The following is a 14,138-nucleotide window of genomic DNA, read 5'->3' on the forward strand; positions in this document are numbered from 1 at the left end:
TAGGACGGGGGGGGAAATAGGGGGCTAGGACGGGGGGGGAAATAGGGGGCTAGGACGGGGGGGGAAATAGGGGGCTAGGACGGGGGGGGAAATAGGGGGCTAGGACGGGGGGGGAAATAGGGGGCTAGGACGGGGGGGGAAATAGGGGGCTAGGACGGGGGGGGAAATAGGGGGCTAGGACGGGGGGGAAATAGGGGGCTAGGACGGGGGGGGAAATAGGGGGCTAGGACGGGGGAGGGGGCTAGGACGGGGGGGGGGGGGAAGAGGGGGCTAGGACGGGGGGGGGAAGAGGGGGCTAGGACGGGGGGGGGAAGAGGGGGCTAGGACGGGGGGGGGGGAAGAGGGGGCTAGGACGGGGGGGGGGAAGAGGGGGCTAGGACGGGGGGGGGGAAGAGGGGGCTAGGACGGGGGGGGGGAGAGAGGGGGCTAGGACGGGGGGGGGGGGGGGAGAGAGGGGGCTAGGACGGGGGGGGGGGGGAGAGAGGGGGCTAGGACGGGGGGGGGGGGAGAGAGGGGGCTAGGACGGGGGGGGGGGAGAGAGGGGGCTAGGACGGGGAAAGAGAGGGGGCTAGGACGGGGGGAGGGGGGGGAAGAGGGGGTAGGACGGGGGGAGGGGGGGGAAGAGGGGGTAGGACGGGGGGGGAAGAGGGGGTAGGACGGGGGGAGGGGGGGGAAGAGGGGGTAGGACGGGGGGAGGGGGGGAAGGGGGCTAGGACGGGGGGGGGGAAGAGGGGACTAGGACGGGGGGCGGAAGAGGGGGCTAGGACGGGGGGGAAGAGGGGGCTAGGACGGGGGGGGAAAGAGGGGGCTGGGACTGGGGGGGGAAAGAGGGGGCTGGGACTGGGGGGGGAAAGAGGGGGCTGGGACTGGGGGGGAAAGAGGGGGCTGGGACTGGGGGGGGAAAGAGGGGGCTGGGACTGGGGGGGGAAAGAGGGGGCTGGGACTGGGGGGGGAAAGAGGGGGCTGGGACTGGGGGGGGAAAGAGGGGGCTGGGACTGGGGGGGGAAAGAGGGGGCTGGGACTGGGGGGGGAAAGAGGGGGCTGGGACTGGGGGGGGAAAGAGGGGGCTGGGACTGGGGGGGGAAAGAGGGGGCTGGGACTGGGGGGGGAAAGAGGGGGCTGGGACTGGGGGGGGAAAGAGGGGGCTGGGACTGGGGGGGGAAAGAGGGGGCTGGGACTGGGGGGGGAAAGAGGGGGCTGGGACTGGGGGGGGAAAGAGGGGGCTGGGACTGGGGGGGGAAAGAGGGGGCTGGGACTGGGGGGGGAAAGAGGGGGCTGGGACTGGGGGGGGAAAGAGGGGGCTAGGACTGGGGGGGGAAATAGGGGGCTAGGACGGGGGGGGGGAAATAGGGGGCTAGGACGGGGGGGGGGAAATAGGGGGCTAGGACGGGGGGGGGGAAATAGGGGGCTAGGACGGGGGGGGGGGAAATAGGGGGATAGGACGGGGGGGGGGAATAGGGGGCTAGGACGGGGGGGGGAAATAGGGGGCTAGGACGGGGGGGGGAAATAGGGGGCTAGGACGGGGGGGGGGAAATAGGGGGCTAGGACGGGGGGGGGGAAATAGGGGGCTAGGACGGGGGGGGGAAAATAGGGGGCTAGGACGGGGGGGGAGAAATAGGGGGCTAGGACGGGGGGGGAAATAGGGGGCTAGGACGGGGGGGGGAAATAGGGGGCGAGGACGGGGGGGGGAAATAGGGGGCGAGGACGGGGGGGGGAAATAGGGGGCGAGGACGGGGGGGGGAAATAGGGGGCGAGGACGGGGGGGGGAAATAGGGGGCGAGGACGGGGGGGGGAAATAGGGGGCTAGGTCGGGGGGGGAAATAGGGGGCTAGGTCGGGGGGGGAAATAGGGGGCTAGGTCGGGGGGGGAAATAGGGGGCTACGACGGGGGGGGGGAAATAGGGGGCTACGACGGGGGGGGATATAGGGGGCTACGACGGGGGGGGGAAATAGGGGGCTACGACGGGGGGGGGGAATAGGGGGCTAGGACGGGGGGGGGAAATAGGGGGCTAGGACGGGGGGGAAATAGGGGGCTAGGACGGGGGGGGAAATAGGGGGCTAGGACGGGGGGGGAAATAGGGGGCTAGGACGGGGGGGGAAATAGGGGGCTAGGACGGGGGGGGAAATAGGGGGCTAGGACGGGGGGGGAAATAGGGGGCTAGGACGGGGGGGGAAATAGGGGGCTAGGACGGGGGAGGGGGCTAGGACGGGGGGGGGGAAGAGGGGGCTAGGACGGGGGGGGGGGGGAAGAGGGGGCTAGGACGGGGGGGGGAAGAGGGGGCTAGGACGGGGGGGGGAAAGAGGGGGCTGGGACTGGGGGGGGAAGAGGGGGCTAGGACGGGGGGGGGAAGAGGGGGCTAGGACGGGGGGGGGGGAAGAGGGGGCTAGGACGGGGGGGGGGAAGAGGGGGCTAGGACGGGGGGGGGGAAGAGGGGGCTAGGACGGGGGGGGGGAAGAGGGGGCTAGGACGGGGGGGGGGAGAGAGGGGGCTAGGACGGGGGGGGGGAGAGAGGGGGCTAGGACGGGGGGGGGGAGAGAGGGGGCTAGGACGGGGGGGGGGAGAGAGGGGGCTAGGACGGGGGGGGGGGAGAGAGGGGGCTAGGACGGGGATAGAGAGGGGGCTAGGACGGGGGGAGGGGGGGGAAGAGGGGGTAGGACGGGGGGAGGGGGGGAAGAGGGGGTAGGACGGGGGGGGGAAGAGGGGGTAGGACGGGGGGGGGAAGAGGGGGTAGGACGGGGGGGGGAAGAGGGGGTAGGACGGGGGGGGGAAGAGGGGGTAGGACGGGGGGGGGAAGAGGGGGTAGGACGGGGGGGGGAAGAGGGGGTAGGACGGGGGGGGGAAGAGGGGGTAGGACGGGGGGAGGGGGGGGAAGAGGGGGTAGGACGGGGGGGGGGGGGAAGGGGGCTAGGACGGGGGGGGGGGAAGAGGGGACTAGGACGGGGGGCGGAAGAGGGGACTAGGACGGGGGGCGGAAGAGGGGACTAGGACGGGGGGGGGAAGAGGGGGCTAGGACGGGGGGGGGAAAGAGGGGGCTGGGACTGGGGGGGGAAAGAGGGGGCTGGGACTGGGGGGGGAAAGAGGGGGCTGGGACTGGGGGGGGAAAGAGGGGGCTGGGACTGGGGGGGGAAGAGGGGGCTGGGACTGGGGGGGGAAGAGGGGGCTGGGACTGGGGGGGGAAAGAGGGGGCTGGGACTGGGGGGGGAAAGAGGGGGCTGGGACTGGGGGGGGAAAGAGGGGGCTGGGACTGGGGGGGGAAAGAGGGGGCTGGGACTGGGGGGGGAAAGAGGGGGCTGGGACTGGGGGGGGAAAGAGGGGGCTGGGACTGGGGGGGGAAAGAGGGGGCTGGGACTGGGGGGGGAAAGAGGGGGCTGGGACTGGGGGGGGAAAGAGGGGGCTGGGACTGGGGGGGGAAAGAGGGGGCTGGGACTGGGGGGGGAAAGAGGGGGCTGGGACTGGGGGGGGAAAGAGGGGGCTGGGACTGGGGGGGGAAAGAGGGGGCTGGGACTGGGGGGGGAAAGAGGGGGCTGGGACTGGGGGGGGAAAGAGGGGGCTGGGACTGGGGGGGGAAAGAGGGGGCTGGGACTGGGGGGGGAAAGAGGGGGCTGGGACTGGGGGGGGAAAGAGGGGGCTGGGACTGGGGGGGGAAAGAGGGGGCTGGGACTGGGGGGGGAAAGAGGGGGCTGGGACTGGGGGGGGAAAGAGGGGGCTGGGACTGGGGGGGGAAAGAGGGGGCTGGGACTGGGGGGGGAAAGAGGGGGCTGGGACTGGGGGGGGAAAGAGGGGGCTGGGACTGGGGGGGGAAAGAGGGGGCTGGGACTGGGGGGGGAAAGAGGGGGCTGGGACTGGGGGGGGGAAGAGGGGGCTGGGACTGGGGGGGGAAAGAGGGGACTGGGACTGGGGGGGGAAAGAGGGGGCTGGGACTGGGGGGGGAAAGAGGGGGCTGGGACTGGGGGGGGAAAGAGGGGGCTGGGACTGGGGGGGGAAAGAGGGGGCTGGGACTGGGGGGGAAAGAGGGGGCTGGGACTGGGGGGGAAGAGGGGGCTAGGACGGGGGGGGGGAAGAGGGGGCTAGGACGGGGAGGGGGCTAGGACGGGGGGGGGGAAGAGGGGGCTAGGACGGGGGGGGGGAAGAGGGGGCTAGGACGGGGGGGGGGAAGAGGGGGCTAGGACGGGGGGGGGGAAGAGGGGGCTAGGACGGGGGGGGGGAAGAGGGGGCTAGGACGGGGGGGGGGAAGTGGGGGCTAGGACGGGGGGGGGGGAAGAGGGGGCTAGGACGGGGGGGGGGGAAGAGGGGGCTAGGACGGGGGGGGGGAAGAGGGGGCTAGGACGGGGGAGGGGGGGGAGGCGTGTTCAGGCCCCATTAAAGTCCTCCTCACTGAAAATAAATTACCAGGTTCGATGGCTGACACAGCTCGGACGCGTGGCACAGCCGCTGCAGCTCGGCTCGGACACTAATGGCCGCTCTGGTGTGTGTTTGGTTCACGATTCCCCCCGAGCTCCTGCCGCGAGTCGGAGGCTGAATCGCCAAAGGGATGGCATCCGGCAGCGCGCATGCGCCCCATTCCCCGCGCATGCGCAGCAGCCGCGCTGCCTGTTTGGGAAATTGGCGGGAAAAGGCGCGTGAGCCGCTCGCTCCAAACCGCATTCTCCTCAGGTGCAAACTGTGATTGCTGGATTACTTTTATTTATCGCTTTTGACAGGAAAGCATCCCAGTTAAATGTTTTTAATTTGTTTTTGGGCACTGAAGCTGCTGAAGTCCATGTCTCAGAGCTGAGGGAATTCCGGCATTGTAGGAGGAGGTGTTGGGTGTCTTGCAAAGCATTAAGGTAGATAAGTCCCCAGGGCCTGATGGGATCTACCCTAGAATACTGAGGGAGGCAAGGGAAGAAATTGCTGGGGCCTTGACAGAAATCTTTGCATCCTCATTGGCTACAGGTGAGGTCCCAGAGGACTGGAGAATAGCTAATGTTGTTCCTTTGTTTAAGAAGGGTAGCAAGGATAATCCAGGGAATTATAGGTCGGTGAGCCTTACGTCAGTGGTAGGGAAATTATTAGAGAGGATTCTTCGGGACAGGATTTACTCCCATTTGGAAACAAACGACCTTATTAGCGAGAGGCAGCATGGTTTTGTGAAGGGGAGGTCGTGTCTCACTAATTCAATTGAGTTTTTTGAGGAAGTGACGAAGATGATTGATGAAGGAAGGGCAGTGGACGTTATCTATATGGACTTCAGTAAAGCCTTTAACAAGGTCCCTCATGGCAGACTGGTACAAAAGGTGAAGTCACACAGGATCAGAGGTGAGCTGGCAAGATGGATACAGAACTGGCTCAGTCATAGAAGACAGAGGGTAACAGTGGATGGGTGTTTTTCTGAATGGAGGGATGTGACTAGTGGTGTTCCGCAGGGATCAGTGCTGGGACCTTTGCTCTTTGTAGTATATATAAATGATTTGGAGGAAAATGTAGCTGGTCTGATTAGTAAGTTTGCAGACAACTCAAAGGTTGGTGGAGTTGCAGACAGTGATGAGGATTGTCAGAGGATACAGCAGGATATAGATCGGTTGGAGACTTGGGCAGAGAAATGGCAGATGGAGTTTAATCCGGACAAATGTGAGGTAATGCATTTTGGACGGTCTAATGCAGGTGGGAAGTATACAGTAAATGGCAGAACCCTTAGGAGTATTGACAGGCAGAGAGATCTGGGTGTACAGGTCCACAGGTCACTGAAAGTGGGAAGGCAGGTGGATAAGGTAGTCAAGAAGGCATACGGCATGCTTGCCTTCATCGGTCGGGGCATAGAGTATAAAAATTGGCAAATCATGTTGCAGCTGTACAGAACCTTAGTTAGGCCACACTTAGAATATTGCGTGCAATTCTGGTCGCCACACTACCAGAAGGACTTGGAGGCTTTGGAGAGGGTACAGAGGAGGTTTAGCAGGATGTTGCCTGGTCTGGAGGGCATTAGCTATGAGGAGAGGTTGGAAAAACTCGTATTGTTTTCACTGGAACGACGGAGGTGGAGGGGCGACATGATAGAGGTTTACAAAGTTGAGCGGCATGGACAGAGTGGATAGTCAGAAGCTTTTTCCCAGTGTGGAAGAGTCAGTTACTAGTGGATAGTCAGAAGCTTTTTCCCAGGATGGAAGAGTCAGTTACTAGGGGACATAGGTTTAAGGTGAGAGGGGAAAAGTTTAGAGGGGATGTGCGAGTCAAGTTTTTTTTACACAGAGGGTGGTGAGTGCCTGGAACCTGCTGCCAGGGGAGGTGGTGGAAGCAGATACGATAGCGACGTTTAAGAGACATCTTGACAAATATATGAATAGGAAGGGAATAAAGGGATATGGGTCCCGGAAGTGCAGAAGGTGTTAGTTTCGGCAGGCATCAAGATCGGCGCAGGCTTGGAGGGCCGAATGGCCTGTTCATGTGCTGTACTGTTCTTTGTTCTAGTGACCATTCCACGAAGGCGTTCTTTGACCAGGCTTTTCGTCATCTGCTCTACTCTTTCCTTATGTTACTTAGTGTCATACTTTACTTTATAACACTCATGAAAGGCCGTGGAATATTTTATTACATTAAAGGTGCTTTTTAAATACCAGTTGTTGTGGAAGGAAGGCCGATTATGTGTCCAAGACAAGATGGTGTGTGTTACTTGGAGAAGAACTTGGAGCTGATGGTGTTCCTGTGATGCTGCTCTACTCCTGTAGGACAGGCAGTTCAGTTACTGACTTTGGCAAGTTGTTGCTGTGTTTCTACAGATAGTACACACTGCTGCTACGCTGTGCTGGTGCTGGAAGAGGTGGATTGAGGCCACTGACAACAACACGAATCAAATAAGCTGCTCTGTCCTGAATGGTGTCAAGCTTCTTGAATGTTGGTGTAGTTACACTAGAAAACTGTCGTAACTTGACCTTCTCCGAGACCTTGACTTCACTGTAGCAACATGCCCAATGCTGAATTGCACATCGAATGTGAATTTAATTCATGGGGGTTTATCAACATCAACCAAATTTGAAAGGTTTCAAAAATGTATATTTGATTTTAAAATGTCATGTATACTTTAAGCTAACAGAACCCCATCTAACTGAGGAGGAGGAGGAGCTCATATTTACATCAGAAGTCGTAATAAATCATTCCTGAAAGATAGCTACAGTTAGCTGGGAATTAAACGGTTAATGCATTGTTTTAGAAAATATTACTGACTCACAAAATAGGCACCTATACATGGAATGAAACAGAATGAGAATGTTGCTACAGAATAGTGTGCACGTTCCTTTTTGTGTATGCATCTGCATGGATTTCCACATGTGTAAACAAGTTATTTCAGTTTTGCAGAGGTTATCAATCAGTACTTGCGCTGCCTTTAATAATTGTTGCTATTGATAACATCCTGGATTAATGTTCCAAAGGCACTGCCACCAAGTGGTCTTTCTTCATATGAGAGTCTGGACAATGAACAAGAGTACTCAATTGATCATGTTGGAGATGATGCATGACAGACCTCAATCCACTATTTTAATGGAGGCACGAACCAGTTTATTTTCTTGAAACTTCCAAGACAACAAAAGAATGGTCTGCCTAAAATCAGTCAGTGAAAGTTAATTCAACACAGAACAGAGATCAAACCCAAGTCTCGTCTCAGGTGTCAGCACGCTCACCTCTGAATCAGAAGACTGTGGGTTCAAGTCCTGCTCCAGGACCGGAACACAAAAATATAGATGGACACTCTAGTGCAGTACTGAGGGAGTGCTGCATTGGCACAGATGGCATTAAATCAAGGCCCTGTCTGCCCTCGTAGGTGGACGTAAAAGATTCCGTGGCATTATTTTGAAGAGCAGAAGAGGTCCCCCACTATCACATTGCCGTTTGTGGGAACTTGCTGTCTACAAATCAGCTGCCAGCTTCCTACATTCCAACAGTGACTACAGTTCAAAAGTACTTCATTGTCTGAGTTTGTGACAGACACGATATAAATTCAAGACTTTTTTTCCCAGTGACATTGTGCAGTTTGGTTATCCACCTACACATTGGGAAAGTTACTGATTCTGGTGCTGAACAGTTCATGTAATTCCAGCTACAGGGGCCATTACTGAGACACTGGATTATATTGTGTGGTCCGGGTGCTGAAACAGCAGTGGTTTGACATCAATACCAACCCTGCCTTTTTATGAACAGAACAATACCTTTGTCAAGCTAAGCATACACGAGCACTTCCCACTGAAGCAGCGACTCTTACCACATAGAACACCACACAGTAACACAAACAGTTGCTCTTCACTCCCGCTCATTGACTTGTTGCAGTGTTCACCTATGAACAGAGACATACAGAACCATAGAAAAGTTACGGCACAGAAAGAGACCATTAGCCCATCATGTCTGTGCCAGCTGAAAAAACTAGTCGCCCCTTCTAATCCCACTTTCCAGCACCTGGTCCGTAGCCTTGCAGCTTAAAGCACTTCAGGTACAGGTCAAGGTACCTTTTAAATGAGTTGAGGGTTTCTGCCTCCACCACCAATCCAGACAGTGAATTCCAGACACCCACCACCCTCTGGGTGAAAAGGTTTTTTCTCATGTCCCCTCTAAGCCTTCTACCAATCACCTGAAATCTGTGCCCCCGGTAAATGACCTCTCTGCTAGGAGAAACAGGTCCTTCCTGTCTACTCAATCTAGGTCCCTGATAAATTTGTACACCACAATTAAGTCACCCCTCAGCCTCCTCTATTATAAGCAGAACGACCCTAGCCTATCAAACCTTTCCTCATAGCTGCAATTTTCAAGCCCTGACAACATTCTTGTAAATCTCCTCTGTACTCCCTCCAGAGCAATTATGCCCTTCCTGTAACGTGACCAGCACAGTACACAATACTCCACCTGTGACCTAACCAGCATTTTATACAGTTCCAGCATTACATTCATAGAAATAGAATCATAGAAAGTTTAAGGCACAGAAACGGGCCACTTGGCCCATCATGTGTGTGCTGGCTGAAGAACGATCCACCCAACCTAATCCCACCTTCCAGCATTTGGTCCGTAGCCCTGCAGATTACAGAACTTGAGGTGCATATCCAGATTCCTTTTGAATGAGTTCAGGATTTCTCCCTCAACTACCCTTTCAGGCATTGAGTTCCAGACCCCCACTATGCTCTGGGTGAAAAAACTGGTTTGCACTGTGCCTTTGTTAGAAAATATTTCACATTTAGTTTAGTTTTGAGATGCAGCACTGAAACAGGCCCTTCGGCCCACCGAGTCTGTGCCGACCATTAACCACCCATATATATACTAATTCTGCACTAATCCCATATTCCTACCACATCTCCACCTGTCCCTATATTTCCCTACCACCTACCTATACTAGGGGCAATTTATAACGGCCAATTTACCTACCAACCTGCAAGTCTTTTGGCTTGTGGGAGGAAACCGGAGCACCTGGAGGAAACCCACACAGACACAGGGAGAACTTGCAAACTCTACACAGGCAGTACCCAGAGGCGCAGTGGTTAGCACCGCAGCCTCACAGCTCCAGGGACCCGGGTTCGATTCCGGGTACTGCCTGTGTGGAGTTTGCAAGTTCTCCCTGTGTCTGCGTGGGTAATCTAATTGAACCCGGGTCGCTGGAGCTGTGAGGCTGCGGTGCTAACCACTGTGCCGCCCTCATCTCCCCTCTAATTTTTCTACCAATCACTTTAAATCTATGCCCCCTAGTCACCGACCTCTCTAGGATGATTAGGCCCTTCACCTCCACTCTATCCAGGCTCCTCAAAATTTTGTACATTTCAATCAGATCTACCCTCAGCCTTCTCTGCTCCAAGGAGAACAACCCCAGCCTACCCAATCTTTCCTCATAGCTGCATTTTCCAGCAAAGTGATTCCTGACAACGCTGGCCGCCACTGACATCATCAGGCTGCGCCGCGGTGCGCACATGCGCAGACAGTTTCCTGCTCTCTGCGCATGCGCTGCGTTCCGGCTTGCCAGGACTGGTTAGCGCATGCGCCGATGACGTCATCGCATGACATGTGCACCTTCGGGCAACGCGCCTGGTCGGCCTCTGCGCATGTGCTTTATGCAACGCCAACGGGTATTCACGCATGCGTCAAGCTTCGGCGCGAGTTTCTGAAAGTGGAAGGAGGAGAGGTTTTGTCGGGCATTTTATTTAGTCGTTTTGAAGATTTCAGTCTGCTTCATTTTTATCAGAAAGAGGAGATTGCTCCAAGGTAAGTTGCTCTGAAAACATTTCCATTGTCTGGGGCACTACATGTGCTCCAGTCCATGTTGTAAGTTGCTCTGAAAACATTTCCATTGTCTGGGGCACTGCATGTGCTCCAGTCTACTGCACTGCACTAAAATCCTTTCCATTGTCTGGGGCTGTGTGCAGGCAGTACATGTGCTCCAGTCCCTGTTGTAAGTTGCTCTGTTCCTGCACCCATCAGAGCAATGCACATGGACACACAACCACCTGTTTCCCCATCCGCCCTTGAAAAAATCATGTGAGCCTTGTGAGACTCCGCAATTGCCAGCCGCTGCCTATCAAGCAGAGAGGGCGTCCAAAGCGGGCAAGCACTTGGGGAACATTCAGCAAGAAGAGACTGAGCACTAAAAGAAACAAGCATGCCGTGTCCAGTGGTAGCACAAATGTGAATGCTCTTGCTGTGTACACAACTGGTGAGGTGGGAGTGCAGCCACACCATTCTCCATCCTCAATGTTGCTTGAAGGCAAAGGTAGACAAGAGCGAAAGAAATGGAAGGTGATGCTGATAGTAGTAGACAGGATTAAATGGGAGCGGATGGGAAGGTGCAGGAGTAGCATAACCACGAGCAGGGAACAGCTCCTCCTTGGGAACAACTGGGCTAAATGGCCTGCTTTATGTTCATAGTCCAAAAGATATGTGCTTCTTTTTCCAGCACCCTCACTTCATTCATGTTTTCCCTGAGAGCAGCATTGAACCATCACGAGATAGGGGCAGTATCATCCTGACTCCTACAGCTGAGGTGGGTACTAAGTGATTCATTGGCAGTGTTATCAGTACATGCCTTTACTGCAGAACATAAAGCATGCTCACCAGTAATTTCATTGGAGAGGGGAAGCTCTGACACTGATGTTTTTTCCTTATTTCTTTTCATGTAAAACATGCTGTCGAGAAAACAATCCTTGAGACTTAAGGTCAGCATTCAAGCAACGAAGGCAACTGGATCATGCTGCGGAGCTTGTCACGATGTGGAAATGAACCTTGCATTTATGGATGAAGTGAGAGCACACATTGGGATGCGTTTGGGGAACATTCACCAAGAATAGACTGAGCTCAGACTCTTGTGATTTTGCCTTCTTCACATGGACAATACAGTAGTGAAATAGAGAGCCACGCGTTCATTCACCACAAGGCTCTCCAAGAACAATCTCTTTAGTTCAGAATAGCAGAGACTCGGCCTGTCAGTCTTATGGCGACTCCACACTCATGTATCCATGCATAGCAGTGCCTCAAATGCTTAATATACTTAATAAAATTTCTCAATAATTAAACCTGGAATTGCTGAGGTTTTTGATGCTATTTTCCCGACTTTGCAACTGCACTTCAGATATTCAACAGTGGTGTGGTCCTTGGGGAGGTGGGGGGGGGGGGGGGTTTGTGAGGGGGAGGTGGGTGGGTGGAGAGGGGGTGTGGTGGGAGGGAGTTAAATTCAGAAGTTCCTGAAGAGGGGGATGCAAAAGGCAGGTACCAGAGAGCTGCAATGCCTGAAGTACAGTTGAGAAGTAGGGGAGAAAGCGACTGGATGGGGGATCTGCAGCTGGAAGGAATGGCTGGATGGAGAGGGCCAGAAGCGAGAGGCCGTAGAGAGCCGGGGGGAGCGAGCGGCTGAAGACCTTGGTGTCGCCGGGTGTGGGGACCAGCCGGTGTGTCTTTTGCCGTTGCAAGTTTGTGGCGCATGCGCCACCCCACCCCGCTGCTGTCTCCGGCCTTGTTTGACCTCCCCAAATGCATCACCGCATATTTATCCAGGTTGAATTCCATTTGCCACTCTTCTGCCCATCTGACCAGACCATCAGTTTCTTCCTGCAGCCTACAGCTATCCTCCTCGCTATCTACCAAACGGCCAATCTTTGTGTTGTCTGCAAACATATTGATAATGCCCCCTACATTTACATCCAAATCGTTAATATATACCACAAAAAGCAGGGGACCCAGTACTGATCCCTGCGGAACGCCACTGGAAACAGCCCTCCAGTCGCTAAAACAACCGTCAACAATTATCCTTTGTTTCCTGCCACTGAGCCAATTTTGTATCCACCTTGCCACATTTCCCTGGATCCCATGGGATTTTTTTTTTAAAAACCAGTCTGCCATGTGGGACCTTGTCAAATGCCTTGCTAAAATTCATGTAGACTACATCAACTACACTACTATCTATCTTCCTTGTTACTTCTTCAAAAAATTCAATCAAGTTGGTCAAACAAGATCTTCCCTCAACAAATCCATGCTGACTATCCTTGATTAACCTGTGCCTTTCGAAGAGACAGTTTATCCTCACTCTCAAAGATTCAATAATTTGCCCACTACTGCAGTTAGACTGACTGGCCTGTAATCTTTTGGTCTAACCCTCACTCCCTTTTTAAACACAGGTACAACATTAGCAGTTCTCCAATCCTCCGGCACCACACCTGTATCCACTGAGGACTGGAAAATGATGGTCAGACCTTCTGCTATTTCCTCTCTTGCATTTCACAGCCTAGAGTACATTTCATCTGGCCCTGGTAATTTATCAACTTTTAAGGATGCTAATCCCGTTAATACTTCCTCTTTACCTATGCTTATCGCATCCAATACTTCACACTCCTCCTATTTAGCTACAATATCTGCATCGTCCCCCTCTTTTGTGAAGACAGACGGAAAGTATTCATTATGAACCATACTCACATCTTCTGCCTTTGCACATAGGTTTACCTTTTTGGTCTTTTATGGGCCCTACTCTCTCCTTAGTTATCCTCTTAATGTATTGATAAAACATCTTTGGGTTCACCTTGATTTAGCTTGCCAATATTTTTTCATGCCCTCTCTTTGCTTTTCTGATTTTCTTTTTGATTTCACCCTTCCACTTTCATCCTCCTCTCGGCTTTCTGTAAGATTTAGTTCTTGGTGTCAGACATAAGCTTTCCTTTTCTGCCTCATCTTACCCTGTAAGCTCCTTGACATCCATGGGGCTCTAGATTTGGCCATCACACCCATTTTCCGAAGAAGGGTCACTGACCCGAAATGTTAACTCTGCTTCTCTTTCCACAGATGCTGCCAGACCTGCTGAGTGAATCCAGCATTTCTTGTTTTTGTTTCAGATTTCCAGCATCCGCAGTATTTTGCTTTTATTACACCCATTTTCTTTGTGGGAACATGTTTACTCTGAACCCCTTGAACGCCTTCCACTGCTCTGACACTGATTTACTTTCAAGTAGCTGTTTCCAGTCCACTTTCACTAAATCACTCCTCAGTTTAGTAAAATTGGCCTTACACCAATTGAAAACTCTAACTCCTGTTCTATCTTTGTCCTTTTCCATAATGTTAGTAAGGAGGACTTTGCAGGGTCAACAGGGCTGGATTTGCTGTTGTCACTTCTGGTGCCTAGGTTGATGCCAGGTGGTCCGTCCAATTTCATTCCTTATTGACTTTGTAGCAGTTAGATATGACTGAATGACTTGCTTGGCCTTTTCAGATGGCATTTAAGAGTCAACCAAACTGCTGTGTGTCTGGAGTCACATACAAATTTCCTTCCCGAAAGGGCATTAGTGAACCAGATGGGTTTTTACATCAATCGACAATGGTTTTATGGCCATCATTAAACTAGCTTTTAATACCAGATTTATAAATTAATTTCAAGTTCCACCTTTTGCCATGGTGAGATTCGAACCCATGTGCCCAGAACAATACCCTGGGTCTCTGGGTTACTAGTCCAGTGACAATACCATTACACCACCGCCTCCCCTTATGAAGGGTAGATGAGGGAAGCTCATTGCGTGTTGGAATATTCAAGTCTGGGGGTAACAAAGGAGGGTTTCAACAGCAGATGAGCTTAGGCAGTGGTGGTGTTGGGCGATGTTCGAGGTGGAATTAGGCAGTCTTAGCTGATGGTGTGGATATGTGGTTGGAAGCTCATCTCG

The 14,138-nt window shown here is 54.6% G+C and overlaps 1 protein-coding gene across 10 annotated transcripts in view; it reads right to left on the reverse strand.

Annotated features, from left to right (window-relative positions):
- Positions 1–14,138, reverse strand: part of tp63 (tumor protein p63) — a 399,995-nt gene that overhangs the window by 325,759 nt on the left and 60,098 nt on the right. For 4 of the 10 annotated variants that reach the window (XM_068042842.1, XM_068042841.1, XM_068042837.1 and 1 more), the window contains exon 1: positions 4,390–4,534. The exons of the other annotated variants lie outside the window; for them this stretch is intronic. The gene's annotated coding sequence lies outside the window, so the exon portion shown is untranslated. Of the gene's footprint in view, positions 1–4,389; positions 4,535–14,138 lie in introns of those variants that run through there. 10 annotated transcript variants of the gene reach the window in all.

Source organism: Heterodontus francisci, chromosome 11 (assembly GCF_036365525.1).
Source record: "Heterodontus francisci isolate sHetFra1 chromosome 11, sHetFra1.hap1, whole genome shotgun sequence".
Taxonomy (NCBI): domain Eukaryota; kingdom Metazoa; phylum Chordata; class Chondrichthyes; order Heterodontiformes; family Heterodontidae; genus Heterodontus; species Heterodontus francisci.